Source organism: Nicotiana tabacum, chromosome 21, assembly GCF_000715075.1.
Source record: "Nicotiana tabacum cultivar K326 chromosome 21, ASM71507v2, whole genome shotgun sequence".
Taxonomy (NCBI): Eukaryota; Viridiplantae; Streptophyta; class Magnoliopsida; order Solanales; family Solanaceae; genus Nicotiana; species Nicotiana tabacum.
The window spans coordinates 6636781-6653917 of NC_134100.1; positions in this window are offsets into that span (position 1 = coordinate 6636781).

Here is a 17137-nt window from a genome sequence, read left to right on the forward strand (position 1 = left end):
TACACATATCTAACAATACGCCTTTTGGTTGCCTCATTAAAAACCTTGCAAGGAAGACCCAGTGGAAAAAACCTTGTAAGGGAAAAAGAGTGCAACGCGCATTAACTCCCCCTGATAAGAGCATTAATTCACATCTTTAAGCATTTGCATTCCAATCTTGTGCACCATCTTCAAAAGATCTTTGGTAGAGATTTGATAAACAAATCGGCCATATGAACTTGAATGAATGTGTATCACCTTGAAATCATCATCCCTGATAGATGTATTGTCTTCATATGATCTTGTTGGAATCATCAGTTCAATATCTTCACTTTGTCGACGCCCCCTTTTTCTCTAATTGTGGGGTCAGAAATCGGGTATACGACATTGGGAAGGACAACTCTATTCCCTTTCGAGAATTGGGTTTCGGAATTTGAAGAGTCGCCACCTAATGATTATAGTGCATTAGGACACTTTTTAGAAGAGTTTGAGTTGGAAAACCAGAGTTTGGGTAAGGGCTAGAAATTATCTCGAGGGAAAGGTGTTAGGCACCCCTCAAGATCCACTAGTGTGGTCCCGCCCATGTTGCAATTGTGACTTTACAAGTAAACAATCAAGGCTCAAATAAGGACTCGCATATAACATTGCAATTAGGTTAAAAACTTTCGAAGGTAAGTAGAGAGGGCAAAAATTTATGAAAAAAAAAGATTTGAATAGTTTTACAAGAAGAGATGAAAGCACATAAAGGGAGGGGGTCCTAAGTTTATAATTAATATGGATCACATCAATGCAATATCCAGCAATCACTCCTCAGAAGAGGGGTCACACGTGATATTAGCGCACAGGTCATCATATCCATATTCTACCCTTCCCACCCCGTTAAGGTATTAAAGCGCGTTTGGTATCGTTACTTATTGCATGCTACTACCCGCCCCCAATCCTATCAGTCCCGGAGGCATTTAGGACTACTAATCCTAAAAGGGAAGGGATTTGGGGCCTTTGGAGAGTTTCAAAAGACAAAATACTAAGGCGTCAATCAAAACACATAATACAAGTAAACGTGGAGGCAGATAAGCAAGTAAGGCTCAACTAAACCTCCTTAAATCAGATAAGCCATAGAGTTTAGCATGTCTCGCATGTACTGGTTTGATCTTTAAAATTAAAGTGATAAGCGGACTGATTCAATGCATACTTTTAGACAGGAAGTCCGCATTAGGATCACTCGAATGCAGTTGTCAAAGACTGAATCACTTTGATTAGTCAACTTTACCTTAAATGCGGGACAGAACTACTGATTGTAAAGGAGTTGCAGAATAAGATAAGTTTCAGAAAAGATTGCAGACTTAATACAAAGAAAATGGTTTAAAACGAGTTTCAGAAAAACATACTTGTTTAAGAAAAAGAATTGTCGAGTTTAACAAAAGAACTGAATTGCAGACTGATTCAAAAGGTTTATCAGATAAGTATAAAGAAGTGAATTCAGATTTATTTAAGAAAATGTTTGTCAAATTATCCGGAAAGCAGTAAGTTTTCAGAAAATATGCACTGATTTGAGAATATTTATCAAGAAGTAAAAAGATGCACTGGTTTGGTTGCAAGAAAAGTTTTAAGGGGTTCAGAAAACGTGCAGAAAGTCGCTTGTTTTAGCAAAAGGGGCAGTACTGTTTTAGACGAGCGAAACAATTCCGATTTGAAGCATGATCTCTACAAGTTACTGATTTTAATACCTTTCAAATGTTAACAGCCTTACAAACATGATATCTATATGTTGGCTTATCATTAAACCTAACGGTTTGCCTAACGTCATTATAAATGCAAATCCCTATAGGCATGGTATCTATATGCATAGTTGCAGAAATCAGAAAGTTAGATCCTATAAGCATGGTTTCTACTTGTGAGATTGCATAAATCAAAAATTAAATCATATAGGCATGATCTCTACCCTTTGTGCATAAAGTAACCCCCTCCCTTTTCACTAAATCCCCATGAGTTTATAGAAATTATTACAGGCCAATAAAAACAAGACAGAAATTAAAAGTACATCAGAAATCATCAGCTACATCTGAGCAGCCTAATTCAGACTTAGTGTCTAATATGAAATTGAACCATTTCCGAAATCCAGATTTCCAAAGCCCTCTCTTATCTGGGGTGTTTCAGAGATACAAGGAGTTTCAGGAACTCCAGGCAGTGCTTACACCCCAAATATATTGCAGATTTAGATTATAGTGCAGTGTGGAAATGTCAGCTCTTAGATATCCAAGTTTAGAGGGAACTCAAGGTCCCAAAGCAAGGCTCAAGAGAGAGGGGCAGAACTTAAGATTCTAGGAATAGGTGTAAGTGCACAAGGGGGGAAAGGGAATCAAAGAGAGACAGGGCAAGCTAGTAGTCATGCCCAGCAATTGGGATGCTAGCACACCCCTGACCATCCTGCTAGTCAAGCATTGAGAGTTAGGATCCATTGTGGATCAAGCCAAGGACTCGACAGTAATTAGGATACTGTCAGGCCAAGAACTTAACTCAGCACATAGAAGGGGATAGGGGTAGAGGATTCATAATAGAAATAGAAGTAAGGAAGGAAAATATTTAACATAAATTACGGAATATAGGCAATAGAGTAAACAATAGTCTGAAGCACATAAGGGTGAGGCAGAAGATTAAATAAAGGACATACCAGTTTCAAAGAAAATAAGTAAGCAAAAGTAGCCTTGAGAGAACCAAGTTGTAAACAACAGTTCCAAAAGATCTCAAGCAAAGCCGAATTTAAAACAGTATTGCAAGAAAGTGTTTTTGTTCGTGTGTATTTCAGTGTGTGTCTGTGTGTTTCTGGTTTCTAAGAATTGATTCTTGATAGAAAGAGGGAGGACTAGGTCCTTATATAGTTTTTTGAAAGAAAATAAGGTAGGCAAAGAGTGCACAAACATAGAAACCAAATCAATTAGTATCAATTAAGACAACTAGACTCCTTTAATTAAGGGGTCTAGGTCAAACGGCTAATCAAGATGGAATAAGGAGGGAAAAAAATCAATTTACTAAGGCTTGATTAAGGTAAGGAAACCATATAGTGCACAAATAAGGTCAAGTACATAGTTGGTAATTAAGAAAAGATGGAATAGTGGTGTCCTTTATAAAGTAAAAATAAGGTATCAGTTTGAAAATCAGTCAAAAGGATCCCGGATCCAATTGTAATCATAAAGAACCTCAGGTAAATAAGGAAAGAATAATTCAAACGTTGGTATAGAATCATAGAAGAGATACACAAGACCAAGTATTTAAGGAAATCATCTCAAGCCTAGGATTTTACACGCAACATGATCAAAATATACAGCTAGTAGGGTAAAAGGGATTTAGTCGAAAGAAATCAGGGATGAATCACTAGCATGATTAAAGGGATTTCAAAATCAATTCTGGCTGAAATCTTTGAAAGGGAAATTTTTCCTCATATATAAAGCATACAGTCCAAACAAAAGAAAAGCTTAACAATGAAAATTTCAGAATCACAAGCAAGTAGGATTCTGAATTCAGTTCCAGGCTCACGGCGAGTCTGAAACCTAAGGTTCCAAAGTGAAACCCTAGTGCTATCTACTCGAAGGGAAACCCCCAAATTTTAAGGTTTCAAATAGAAACAGAGGTGAGAAATCGTTCAAAGTCATTGAGAGAGGCAGACATACACAAACAGAAGCAAGAGAAACTACGAGTTTTAAGACAAAAGGTAGGCAAGAACATGATGAGCAGGAATATCAACAAAACTTAGTAAAGTGAAACAAAATCAAAGTACGAACTTAAACATACATAGCAAAGAGTGAGAAGCAATGACCTAAGTTAGCACGTGAACAAAGAACAGAAAAGAATCTTGCAAAATCAGTAAGGAAATAAGAGAACAATCTTGAACATAATAAGAAATAAATAGGCGAGCATAAACACACATAGGAGAGAGCAAAAGAGTCAGAAAACCTTTAAAGAAGTTTTTCCAGAAACCCTAAAATTGGGTTCGAACAAATTTTGAAAAGAAAATTTGGGGAAAAGCCCTAAAACGTCTATTAAAGACCCAACATGTCACAGGTCTGAGAGAGATAGACGAGTACAGAACCTTAGAAGGCTTAAAAATGGCAAAGAAGACCCCAGGATGAGAAAGTCTTGAGGAAAGTCGGATCTTTAGTTGGAGAGACTCATATTGCTTCGAACATGCCGGAAAATAGCCGGAGAGGCCATGGATCTTGCAGATCTGAGATAGATATAAAGGAGACCATGGAAGTCAGGCCTCCAATCTTCGAATAGCTTAAGCTAGTGGTGATGGAGAGTGAGCACATGCCACCTATGGCATGGGCTGCCATGGATTCCGGTGGGAATGAGACGGAGATCGGTGGAATAGGGTTAGGGTTTTGGAGGGCTAGAGAGGTTTTGGGAGACGAAGGGAGCTTGGAGGCGGCTGTCTTTGGATAAATGAACTAGGGTTAGGGGGTTAGGGATTAAAAAAGGAAATGATAGGTTATGGCCGTTGATCAAAATGATCAACGGCCAGGATTTAAAAGAAAACCCGGACGGGTTTAGCAATTGGGTCAAGGGGTCGGGTAAAAAATGAAATTGGGTCGTTTAATTGGGTGGTATTGGGGTTTAATTTTGGGATAAAATTGAAATGACAATGGCTATGTGTTAAATAACCAATTTCTCCCCTTTTTAATTTATATAGAATAGTTAAAATGATTTTAAAAACAAATTAAAAGCACTAAAATAATTAATAATATATAAACATTAATCTAAAAATATTGGGAATGATTTTGTAATTGTGAAACGCTATTAATCGTAATATAGGCTATAATTGCAATTTTATGCAATTTAGCTTTAAAATATCAAATAAATTTGTAAAAAATATGCAAAAATTAACTTAATTATATTTTGGTGTAAATATGAGGATGAAAATAAATTATTCACCAAAATGATAATTTTGGAAATAATTATTGGATTTTGTACCGTTAAAATAGACAATAAATTGGTTTAAAAACATTAAAAATTACCAAACTCTTGGGTGTGCTGATATATGCATATATATGCTATTTTGAAAGTATTTTGAGTGTAAAAAATATTTAGGGAAAAATTGGATATCAACACACGTAGAGGTGAAAACTCTTGCTATCATATTATCATGCTTATAGTTATAGCAAGATACATTTGTGCACAAATTGCACTAAGGAAGTAGTACCTCAAGATCAAGAATTGCATATGCTTCAATCAACTTAAATCCTTCATAGATAGTCATATAAGTTAAGTCATATAAGCCATATAATAGACTTTAGATGCATATCAAGTTTTCATGTCATGCTAGACATATAAGATATTGAAAACTGATTGCACATACCATTTGACTTTATACTTTCAAGTGTTTGAACTACAGGTCCAAAACTATATGTCTTTCGTATGAAACCAATTCTACTTGAATTGTGTCTCATCCATTTGGCCAATATTTTTGTGTCTATATTCGATAGACTTAAGATCCTCATCTATACTTAGCACTATGATAGATGTTGTCTACAAGCATTTTATATCGGTTACAATATTTTCTCATAAAGACATAACATAGAGATCTCTTCGTTCATATTTTCAAGTACCTAAATCTCTCCTGAGATTTTATGAAGTGTTATGTCATGTGATCTTCTGGATCACTTGCCTCCTTATTATTATCATTTGCTCATCTTCTTTATCAAGAAGTTTTATTTGAAACCGTTTTGTCTATACGTTTTAAGAGTACCATAGACTTTGTCCTTCTAGAACTTAATAAGAGCATTTGCAACGAGAATATAGTTACTTTCTTTGGGTCAGCAAATGCGTCTGGCATGCTTTGCAATATATTGCAAATGAATTATCCTTTTATGAACTTCAAGTTCATATTATTTTATTCGAGGATCTAGATGCACACATAATAATTCATTTCACGTAACCTTTTCTCAACTGTTTATCGTGTCTCCCCCTCATGTTAGAAAACTAACTTGTTTCCTCAACTTTGAGAACCTATCTTTGTGCGTTATGGTGTTAATTAAAGTATACACCTCACATCAATAATAATAAGATAAAATTATTTGGTTCCTGATCCTAAACCATTTGTGAGGGGAGAATATAATACACTTTCGTATATAACCTATATCAAACTAATATTGATAACTTTGTTTTCATAAGCAATAGTTTAGCTATTATGTAATGACCCAAAAGGTCATCACTAGTGTTGCAAGTAAATTTCTATGTTCCGAGGCCTTAAAAACCTCTCTTTGTGTCACCTCAATTTGCACAGTCCGGGGATGTTTTCGGAAAGCTTTTATGTGAAAACTAAGTAAAATAAGGAAATTGGCTTTTAAAATTGAATAAAATTGAATTTGGTCAATATTCTTGGTAAATGGACTCGGACTCGTGGTTCGGTGGTCTCGTGGGGTCCGTAGTAAAATTTGGGACTTGGGCGTATGCCCGGAATCGAATTCCGAGGTCCCAAGCCCGAGAAATGAATTTTTAAAGAAAATTATTTTCTCAAAAATATAATGATTTTTAGAAGTGAATTGATGCATTTTCTTGATGGTATCGGGCCCGTCTCTTGGTTCTGGAGCCCGATACAAGTTTGAAATAATAATTAAGTTGAATCTGTAAAATTTATTTAAGATCGGAATTGATTTGGTACAAAACGGACTTATAGTTGAGAAAATAGTAAATTTGATGTTCTTGAGTGATTTCATGAATTTGAGGTTTAATTCATAGTTTTTGATATTATTTTGATGATTTGATTGCATAAGCAAGTCCGTATGATATTTTTGGACTTGCGTGCATGTTTGGTTTGGAGCCCCGAGGGCTCGGGTGAGTTTGGATAGGCCACGGAGTGAAATTGGACTTAAGAAAACTCCTGGTGTGTTGCAGGTCTGCAGGCTTCGCAATTGCGAGCTCGCATTTGTGACTAACCATTGCATTTGTGATGACTGGGCAGGGGGGTGACCTTTACATTTGCGAAGCTCCAGTCGCAAAAGCAACTCCAACAGTGTTCGCATTTGCGAGGTTAACAGGGCAGGCCTTCCTTCGCAATTGCGAGTTCGCATTTGCGAACATATCATCACAAATGCGATAGCTACACCTGTGTAATCATAACTTTCACACCTCCTTTTTACTACCCCAGAAGGGTATATAAGGGATATTTTTCAATTTAAGTGACAATCGAGACGGGATTATTAATTTAAAATTCAGAGTCGCCACTTGGGATAATTTATGGTGTCCCAAATCACCGGTTTAAAATCCTGAATCGAGGATGTTGGCTCTATTTACAGTCTGCGAATACAGAAATCCGGGTAAGGAATTTTGTTAACCCGGGAGAAGGTGTTAGGCATTCCCGAGTTCCGTGATCTAGCACGGTTTCTTTGATCATACTTGGCTTAATCAAATTGTTTGATCACCGATTTTAGAACCTATGTACATTTGCCCTTTTAATTAAGAAAAGTTATCTTAAAACAGGTCACACATACGTGTATCCATTCCGCTTGGAGCGTCAAAAATCATGTCACGCGAACGTGTCCACAATTAATAACGCCTTTGTCATGACCCAGATTTCCCACTCTCAGGAGTCGTGATGGCGCCTACTTAAATGAAAACGTTAAAACCAAATTATTATAATTACTTAACCTTTCCCAATTTTAAACCATTAACAGTGATGAGTAGATATCATGCAAATAGCGGAAATAATTAAAGCGAAAGACAAAATCAGATAATTTATCTTAATACAAACTGTGGAAGTCTAAATACAACTCTACCCAAAATTTGGTATCACAGTTTCACCAACGGTCTAAGAATACTACATACAAAGTCTGAAAGATAAAAGATACACTATTTCTGAAATAAGTAAAGGAAACGGGATAAAGGGAAGATAGGAAGTGATGCCAAGGCCTACGGACGCCTGCAGGAATACATCGGGTTGCCTGCTGGACTGAAGGCAGCAACCTTACTGTGGTCCAAGCGCTCCGATATCAGTATCTGCACATAGTGCAGAGTGTAGTATCAACACAATTGACCCCATGTGCTGGTAAGTGCCTAGCCTAACCTCGGCGAAGTAGTGACGAGGCTAGGACCAGACTACCAAATAAACCTGTGCAGTTAAATTATATACAGCGTAAAAATAAAAGCAGATAATTACAGTTAAAGATGGGAGGGGAAAACATGCTTCGGGGAATAACAAATAACAACAGAATATCAAGAGGAATATAAAGAAACCAAAATCCAATTACTAACAAGGATAAGGAAAACAAATACAGAATTCACTTTCATTTCACATCTTGTTGCAGGCGTGCAACCCGATCCCATTTCATGTATCTCATTGCGGGGGTGTACCCGATCGCATTTCATATATCTCGTTGCAGGCGTGCAACCCGATCCCATTTCATATATCTCGTTGCAGGCATGCAACCCAATCCCATTTCATATATCTCGTTGCGGGCGTGCAACCCGCTCCCATACGATTCCCTGCCTCCACATGAGGTACCACTGAATCGGCCTGAATGACGAGGCCTCTTGTCAAACCCCTGACCACCACCCTGTGATAGAACCATCTCAACTCTCCTAGCCACATTGGCCGCCTTCTGGAAAGAAATCTTACTCCCAGTCTCCTTGGCCATCTAAAGTCGAATCGGCTGAATAAGTCCCTCAATGAACCTTTTTACCCTCTCTCTCTCTCGGTGGGAAGTATGATAAGAGCATGACCAGCCAAGTCGATAAATCTGGTCTCATACTGAGTAACGGTCACAGAACCCTGGTGGAGATGCTCAAACTACCTCTGATAGGCCTCTCTCTGAGTGATAGGGAGAAACTTCTCCAGAAATAGCTGAGTAAACTGCTCCCAAGTCAAAGCTGGTGATCCGACTGGTCTAGCCAAGCAATAATCTCTCCACCAAGTCTTGGCAGATCCAGACAAGCGAAAAGTAGCAAAATCGACCTCATTAGTCTCCACTATCCCCATGTTCCTGAGAACCTCATGACAACTATCTAGATAATCCTGGGGGATCCTCAGAAGATGCACAGTTGAAAGTAGTAGTGAAGAGCTTGGTGAACCTGTCCAACCTCCACAAAGTATCGGCAGACATAGCTGCTCCGTCACCAGTCTGAGCTACCACACCCGGCTGAACTACTCCAACAGGATGAACTGCTAGAGTCTAGAATTGGGGAGCTACCTGATCCAGAGTGCGAGTAGCAGGAGCCTGAGCTCCTCCTCCAGCCTGAGAGATGGTTGGAGATATAGGAAGCAAGCCTGCCCGGGTGACATTCTCCATAAGGCCCACTAGATGGACCAGAGCGTCCTAGAGTACTGGGGTAGCAATAAACCCCTCTGGTACCTGAGCTGGGCCCACCGGAACTGTCGGGGCCTGAACCTCATCATCAAAGTCAACATGAGGCTCTGTCGCTGGTGCTGCTACTCTGGGCTGAGCTGTGCCCCTACCTCGGCCTCTAGCACGGCCTCGGCCTCCCCCTCTACCCCTCGTGGGAGCTTCTGCTAGGGGCTTGGGCTGCTGGTCAGCGGATAAGGAAGCGCGTGTTCTCGACATCTGCGAAAGAACAGAGTAGAAATTCAATTAGCATTGAGAAACCAAACCGCACGACAGGAAGGAATAAATGTGAAGTTTTTCCCAACTCTATAGCCTATGGGGGATAAGTACAAATGTCTCTGTACCAATACCTCAGACTCTACTAAGCTTGTCTGTGAACTGTGAGATCCATGTAACCTAGAGCTCTGATACCAACTTGTCACGACCCGGATTTCCCACCATCGGGAGTTGTGATGGCGCCTACTGGTGAAAGCTAGACAAGCCAAATTATTCTAATTACTTAACCTTTTCTAGTTTTAAACCATTAACAATGATGAGTAGATATCATGCAAATAGCGGAAATAATTAAGCAGAAGACAAAATCTAATAATTTATCTTAATACAAACTGCGGAAGTCTAAATACAACTCTACCCAGAATTTGGTGTCACAGTTTCACAGACGGTCTAAGAATACTACATACAAAGTCTGAAAGATAAAAGATACATTGTTTCTAAAATAAGTAAAGGAAATAGGATAAAGGGAAGATAGGAAGTGACGCCAAGGCCCACGGACGCCTACAGGACTGAAGGCAGCAACCCTCACTGCAGTCCAAGTGCTCCGATATCAGTATCTGCACACAGTGCAAAGTGTAGTATTAGTACAACCTACCCCATGTGCTGGTAAGTGACTAGCCTAACCTCAGCGAAGTAGTGACGAGGCTAAGACAAGACTACCAAATAAACCATTGCAATTAAATCATATACAGCGGAAAAATAAAAGCAGATAGTTACAGTTAAAGATGGGAGGGGAAAAACATGTTTCGGGGAATAACAGATAACAACAGAATATCAAGAGGAATATAAAGAAACCAAAATCCAATTACTAACAAGGATAAGGAAAACAAATGCAGAATTCACTTTCATTTCACATCTTGTTGCAGGCGGGCAACCCGATCCCATTTCATGTATCTCGTTATAGGCATACAACCTGATCCCATTTCATATATCTCGTTGCAGGCGTGCAACCCGCTCCCATTTCATATATCTCGTTGCAGGCATGCAACCCGCTCCTATTTCATATATCTCGTTACAGGCGTGCAACCCGCTCCCATTTCATATATCTCGTTGCAGGCGTGCAACCCTCTCCCATTTCATATATCTCGTTGCAGACGTGCAACCCGCTCCCATTTTATATATTTTCGTTGCGGCGTGCCACCCGATCCCATTTACAAATCAACAACAATCACAAAAGAATCTCGACAAGGGAACAATAATATTTCAACAACATCCCGGCAAGCGAACAATAATATCAAGACAAACATCCTGGCAAGGGAACAATAATATGACAATAACATCCCTGCAAGGGAATAATAATGATAATAACATCCCGGGAAGGGAACAATAATGATAATCCTCATATGAAGCTCAATAAACCACAACGGAGTCATAACAATTACAATACAAGACTCATGGGCATGCTTGACACTGACGTATAGATACTCGTCACCATGCCTATACATCGTACTCCACGATTAACACATAGAAAATAAGACACGACTCCTAATCCCTCAAGCTATGATTAGACCAAACACTTACCTCGATGCCACGAACACAATTCGAGTCTCTACTATCGCTTTAACTCTTGATTCTACCACCAATTCGCTCGTATCTAGCCACAAGTTACGTAATTACATCAATAAACGCTAAATGAATCAATTCTAATGCATGAAAATAAGTTTTCTAAAGTTTTACCCAAAACGTCAAAACTCGCCCCTGCGCCCACATGGTCAAAACCCGAGGTTCGAACCATAACCCGATTACCCGCTCCCCCACGAACTCAAATATATAATTTATTTTGAAATCGGACCTCAAATCGAGGTCCAAATCCCCAATATCTGAAAAACCTAAGTTCTACCCAAAACACCCAATTTCCTTTGAGTTGAAATCATGTGAAAAGATGTTAATAATTGAAGAAAACGAGTTAAAATTGACTTACAATTGATTTGGAAGAAGAGTTGTCTTTGAAAATTCACCCAAGAGTGTTTTGATTTTGAAAGAGTGTAAAAAATGAAAGATTTTCGGCTAAGTTATAGAATTGGAGGTTGCAGTTGTCGCAATTGCGACCAGGGTTTGCAATTGTGAACCCAGACTTCTGTTACTTTCGCATTTGCAAACATGGGTTCGCATTTGTGAACCCTGAGGAAAACCAGGCCTCTTCGCATTTACGACTGTGCCTTCGCATTTGCGATGTCGCGTTTGCGACCGGTTCTTCATATTTGCGAATAAGGCAGCCCAGTCCACTTCTCGCATTTGCGATACAATGCTCGCATTTGCGAGCTAGGCTACACAAATGCAAAGCCTGCATGCCTGTAATATACCAGCAAATTCCTAAGTGAAATTTTCACTCTATGGCCTATCCAAAACTCACCCGAGCCCTCGGGGCTCCAAACCAAACATGTACACCAACCTAAAAATATCATATGGACTTACTCGTGCATTCAAATCTCTCAAATAACATCAACAACTATGAATTTAGCATCAAAATCATAAAATTTTTTAAGAACTTTAAATTTTCCAATGTTCTCAAATACGATCTGATTCACGTCATCTCAAGTCTGTTTATTACCAAATTTCACAGACCTATCTTAAATCATATATAAGATATGTACCGGGTGCCGGAACCAAAATATGGGCTCGATACCATAAAGTTTTAAACACATTTTATTTTTAAAACTCATAAATAATTCGAGAAAACAATTTTCTTTAAAAAAACATTTCTCGGGCTTGGGATCTCGAAATTTGATTTCGGGCATACACCCAAATCCCATATTTTCCTACAGACCGAAGTCAACTTAAATCCATTTTAAAGTCAAAACTCATTGTTTTTCATAGATTTTCACATAATGGCTTTTCGGCTACGTGCCCGAACTACGTACGCAAATTGAGGTGATGTCGAAAGAGGTTTTTGAGGCTTCTGAATGCAGAATTTACTTTTAAAACAAGTGATGACCTTTTGGGTCATCACAACCTTATTATTATTAAGAAATTTCGGTCGAAGTTGCGCGCACGCATACTCCAAATTGTTTTTAAAATCATAATTATGTCAAGCGAACGTGTACGCAATTACAATGGTATATTAAACGTACCTAAAGCAAACTACGAATGTGCATGAGTTAAATTACTTATCTACAGTTTACGATTACATGTGAAGGTCCAAAATTATGGAAATTATTTGTTGGAATAACCACACATTTCGTTACTCGAGAAAGGTGATTGAAATTATGGAATTATTTGACTAGTTTAACATTCTGATTTTTCTTTTATATCCAACCCCTAAATCTTTTTGTCCTTTGATAAATCTAACATTATAAATTTAAGATAATAAATATATGAAACACAAGCAATAATACAAATAAAAACAAGCTTAATGAATCATGTAAAATTTGAAGCACAAATAAACTCATAACCTCGCCACAAATTTGTACCCACTAGATTAGCACAAAATTGTAAACATGGCCATAATAAATGAATCAAGCTAGACAAAAGAAAGAGAAAAATATTACTAACAAGGATAACATGAAAATATTCACAGGATAATATAACTTAACAAATAACTTGGAAACCACAATTTAAACTGAACAATATTTATTAAGGATAGTGTGGGTTTATTCACGCAAGTACACAAAAAGAAGACAAAGGTTAGAATGGACCTTTGCTCAGTATTCTCCAAACGTAAAAATCCAAATCGAATCGACCACAATGAGCTATTGACTGAACTCTGGACCAACGAATTCGACGGATTGAACCTCGCTACTCGATTGCAACCAAAACTAGAAGGGAAAGGGGTTTGTTCCATGGATTCTCATGGTTGTTTTAGGGCTGGTTTTGAGGTGTTTAAAGAGCTATCTTGTGGTTTAATATTGAGACTTGAGTTTTAATGGAAATCTAAAGAGAAAATTTCTCTTGAAGAAGAAGGAGGTGCGATTAATTTTCGTTTGATGAAAGGCCGTCAGTGAGCCTTTGTTTCTCGTCCGTCCTCCTCCCTAATCGTCACTCTCTCTGCCGTTCTCTATGTACATCTGTGTGGAAGGGTGAGTCGTTTGGTGTTCTTGGGTGTAGAGAAGATTAAAGAGGTCGGTTGTGTCTTTAGGCGCTGAGAAGACGAAGTTCGGGGATGGTCTTTGGGTGGAAAACAGAAAGTTGAGGGTGGTTGTTTGTGAGATGGCTGCTTTGTTTTTGTTAAGTCAAAAGCCATGAAAATGGCTGCTTTGTTTTTAGAAGGATACATATCGGTAGGGTGGAGGGTCCTATTCTATGAAAAAAATGGCAGATGTATCTTTTTTTGTCAAGGTTTTAGGTGTTACTCATTAGGTATTCAGTCCAAACGGCTAATTGTAGAGTGTCTAGGTCTTGGTTTTTGTAAGGTTTTTTAGGTTAAGGGGTATGAGCCTAGGAATTATGGGCTTGATCCGAAAATTAGGCCTAAAAATAGATCGTTTGAGCCCAAATTTTATTCTTTCCCCGCGAACAAGACTAAAAATACGATCTCATTTATTATTAATCCTACTTAAGTAAAATAACTATTAAAATAAGATTGACCGTTAAAACAAAACTATTTTTGGTATTTTTCAAGATTAAAAATGACTACAAAATATTAATGAAACTATTTTTTGTAATTTTCATTTTCTTGTAATAAAAATAAAGTAAAAGAGTCAAAATTAGTTGAAATAGCGATATTAGGCCTAAATTAAATATTTACATGCAAAAATATAAAAAATCTTGGGGAGGGTCAAAAATCACATGTCTACAGCTGCCCCTTTTTGACTGGGAACGCGAAGAGTTTTCAGACAAAGAACAACTAGACAGGTTTTTTGACTCGACCCTTATTTGGAGAGACTAAACTAAGAGAAAAGGGGAATGTGACCAAGCCCTGGTATCTGATCTGCCTACATATCCTTGGATATAAAGGAATCAGGCCACATGTATTTCAGAAGTGAATGAGATGATAGAGTATTCCGAGGTGGAGAGCCGGTCGAAGTGCCATTCCGTTGATGTTCCGGTCTGCGGCTCTGTTATTATATCAAAAATCAAAAATGAAAAAGACTAGCTAAGCCTGTCAACTATGAGTTACAAGATTCCTATCTATAAGTCTTCTGAAGCTTGATCTTGAGTCTTCAATGGTTCTTCATGCAGACTCTAGATTTGAACCTTGGCGCTTGTTAGCTGCAAGTGCTAGCTCGCTTTTCTTCATCCTTTCGGATCAAAATCGGACATGTGGTGCTTGTGACTTCAACCACGTCTTGAGCAGTTCACATATTTCTCTGCTTCTGTATTTTGGATTCACTTCTCTTTTTTCATTTTCCCCTCTTTTTTATTCTGGAATGAGACTACTTTTGTTGGTCATCTCGGACTGCTGACCCGCATTCTTGCCGCGAGCTTCTTTTGTTGCTGACTTGAATTGCATTCTGAAGTGAATTCCCTTATTTTCCAGGTGGGTGCCTGATTGCCAAAACTTGAACTGTCTTCCTTCGAAACTTGAACTGTCTTCCCTTGTTCTCCAAGTGGGTGCCCGATTGCTGAAACTCGAACTGCTTTTCTTGAAACTTGAGCTATTTTCCATTGTTCTCCAGATGGGCTCCTGATTGCTGAAACTCGAACTGCTTTTCCCTGAAACTTGAGCTGTCTCCCCTTGTTCTCCAGGTGGGCGCCTGATTTGTTGAACTTGACATGTCTTTCCCTGGAACTTGAACTGCTTTCCCTTATTCTCCAGGTAGGCGCCTGATTGCTGAACTCGAACTGCTTTTCTTTGAAACTTAAATTGCTTTCCCTTGTTCTTGAACTGTCTTCCCTTGTTCTCCAAGTGGGCGCCTGATTGCTGAACTTGACCCGCTTTCTTTTGAAACTACTTTCCCTTGAAACTTGAACTGTCTTCCCTTGAAACTTGAACTGTATTCCTTTGTTCTCCAGGTAGGCGCCTAATTGCTGAACTTGAACTATTGTTCTTTGAAACTCGAACTGTTTTCCCTTATTCTCCAGGTGGGCACCTGATTGCTGAACTTGAATTGATTTCTCTTGAGACTTGAGCTGTTTTCCCTTGTTCTCCAGGTGGGCGCCTGACTCTCGTCAGACCTTGTCACTTGCGAGGGTCTCAAAACTTACTAAATCCCGTTATCCAGGAGGGTACTAGAACTTACTACCAAGCTTGTCTGGCACCTGCTTTCCTCACGGAGGGTTTCTCTGGAACAAACAAAATTTCCCGCCCCTGTTTCAATTAAAGAAAACTTGTGAGTTCAAACATGGTAGTTGGTTTACGGCCTTGACTTTGAGGGAGATTGATCCTTCACTTCCCATGATAACTATGATTTCAACTCGAAAAACCTTGCTTGTTTATTGACTGACCACTTTCTCTGTCACCCTTATCACGGAAAATACCTCTGATTCATTCAAACCCAATACCTTTTATCTGTTGCATTGTGCTCATGACTTGACATATACCGAACCTTTGTATTTCACATGAATCCCAAAGCACGTTGATGGTTACCAACTCAGTGCGCTGCAATAACCCTTCAGATGGGCTACTGGATCTCCATGCCCATCATACAAATTAAACTTTGGCACCTTAAACCCTTTCAGCTTTCTAGATATCTCATCTTGCTCCACTGTCTTAGCAGGCTTTGCAGTCTCACCAGGAGGCCAAAATGAGGAGCGTAAGAATATGGACCCGAGACCTTGAAAATTGGTTCTAGAGCATAGTGTTGGGTGTGAACAACTAATTTTTGACCACATCCAAATTTTATACTATTTAGTGTAAATATTTCCTTTAGGCATAATTTTGATATTGTAAATTTTTATCTTACTCTTAATAGGTTTAAAAAAAATATTAATTAAATAAAAAACTACAAAAATAATATTCACATTCTTAGAGTATAAATTTTATTTCTATTTACACGAGAAAAGAAAATTTAAAAAAAAGGTATTTAGTTTCTTTTAATTAGAATTTTAATAAGTAAGATATAGTATTTTTTCTTAGTATTATTTAAAGTACATGTAAATATATATAGTTTCCCTATATTATAAGAAAATGTTGGTTAATCTTCTTATATTTATAATTCAATTTAGCTTTTAAAATATATATATATATATAATATAATAATAATAAAGTCATGTTAAAAGAGATAATGTTTGGTATCACAAACTTTATCTCAAATATCTGATTTGAGATAACGTGACTTGCTAACAACCCCAACTCTAACTTCCCCCACCCCCCACGTCTCCTCTCACAATTACCCCATGTTACCCACTCTTCACAATTTGCACACACTCACTTGTTTATTTTCAAAATTGAAACAACTCAGAACAAATCCCACGATCCCCTCTTCTGCTATCGATTTTCATGGGGAGATGGGGAAACCATCCAGCAAACTTCGCTATTTAAATATCACTCTCTTCAGCAAAGAAAGGGGGGATTTTTGGAAACAAAAAAAAAAGTTAACGTTGAAAGAAGAAGAAAGAAAAAGAAAAGGCAGTAACCAAGGCAAGATTCAAAAGAATTATTTGGTTGAGTTTTGAAGTTTCGTTCGTTGTTCGGAGTTGGTATAGTACGTTTTCTGCGGATATTCACAAGG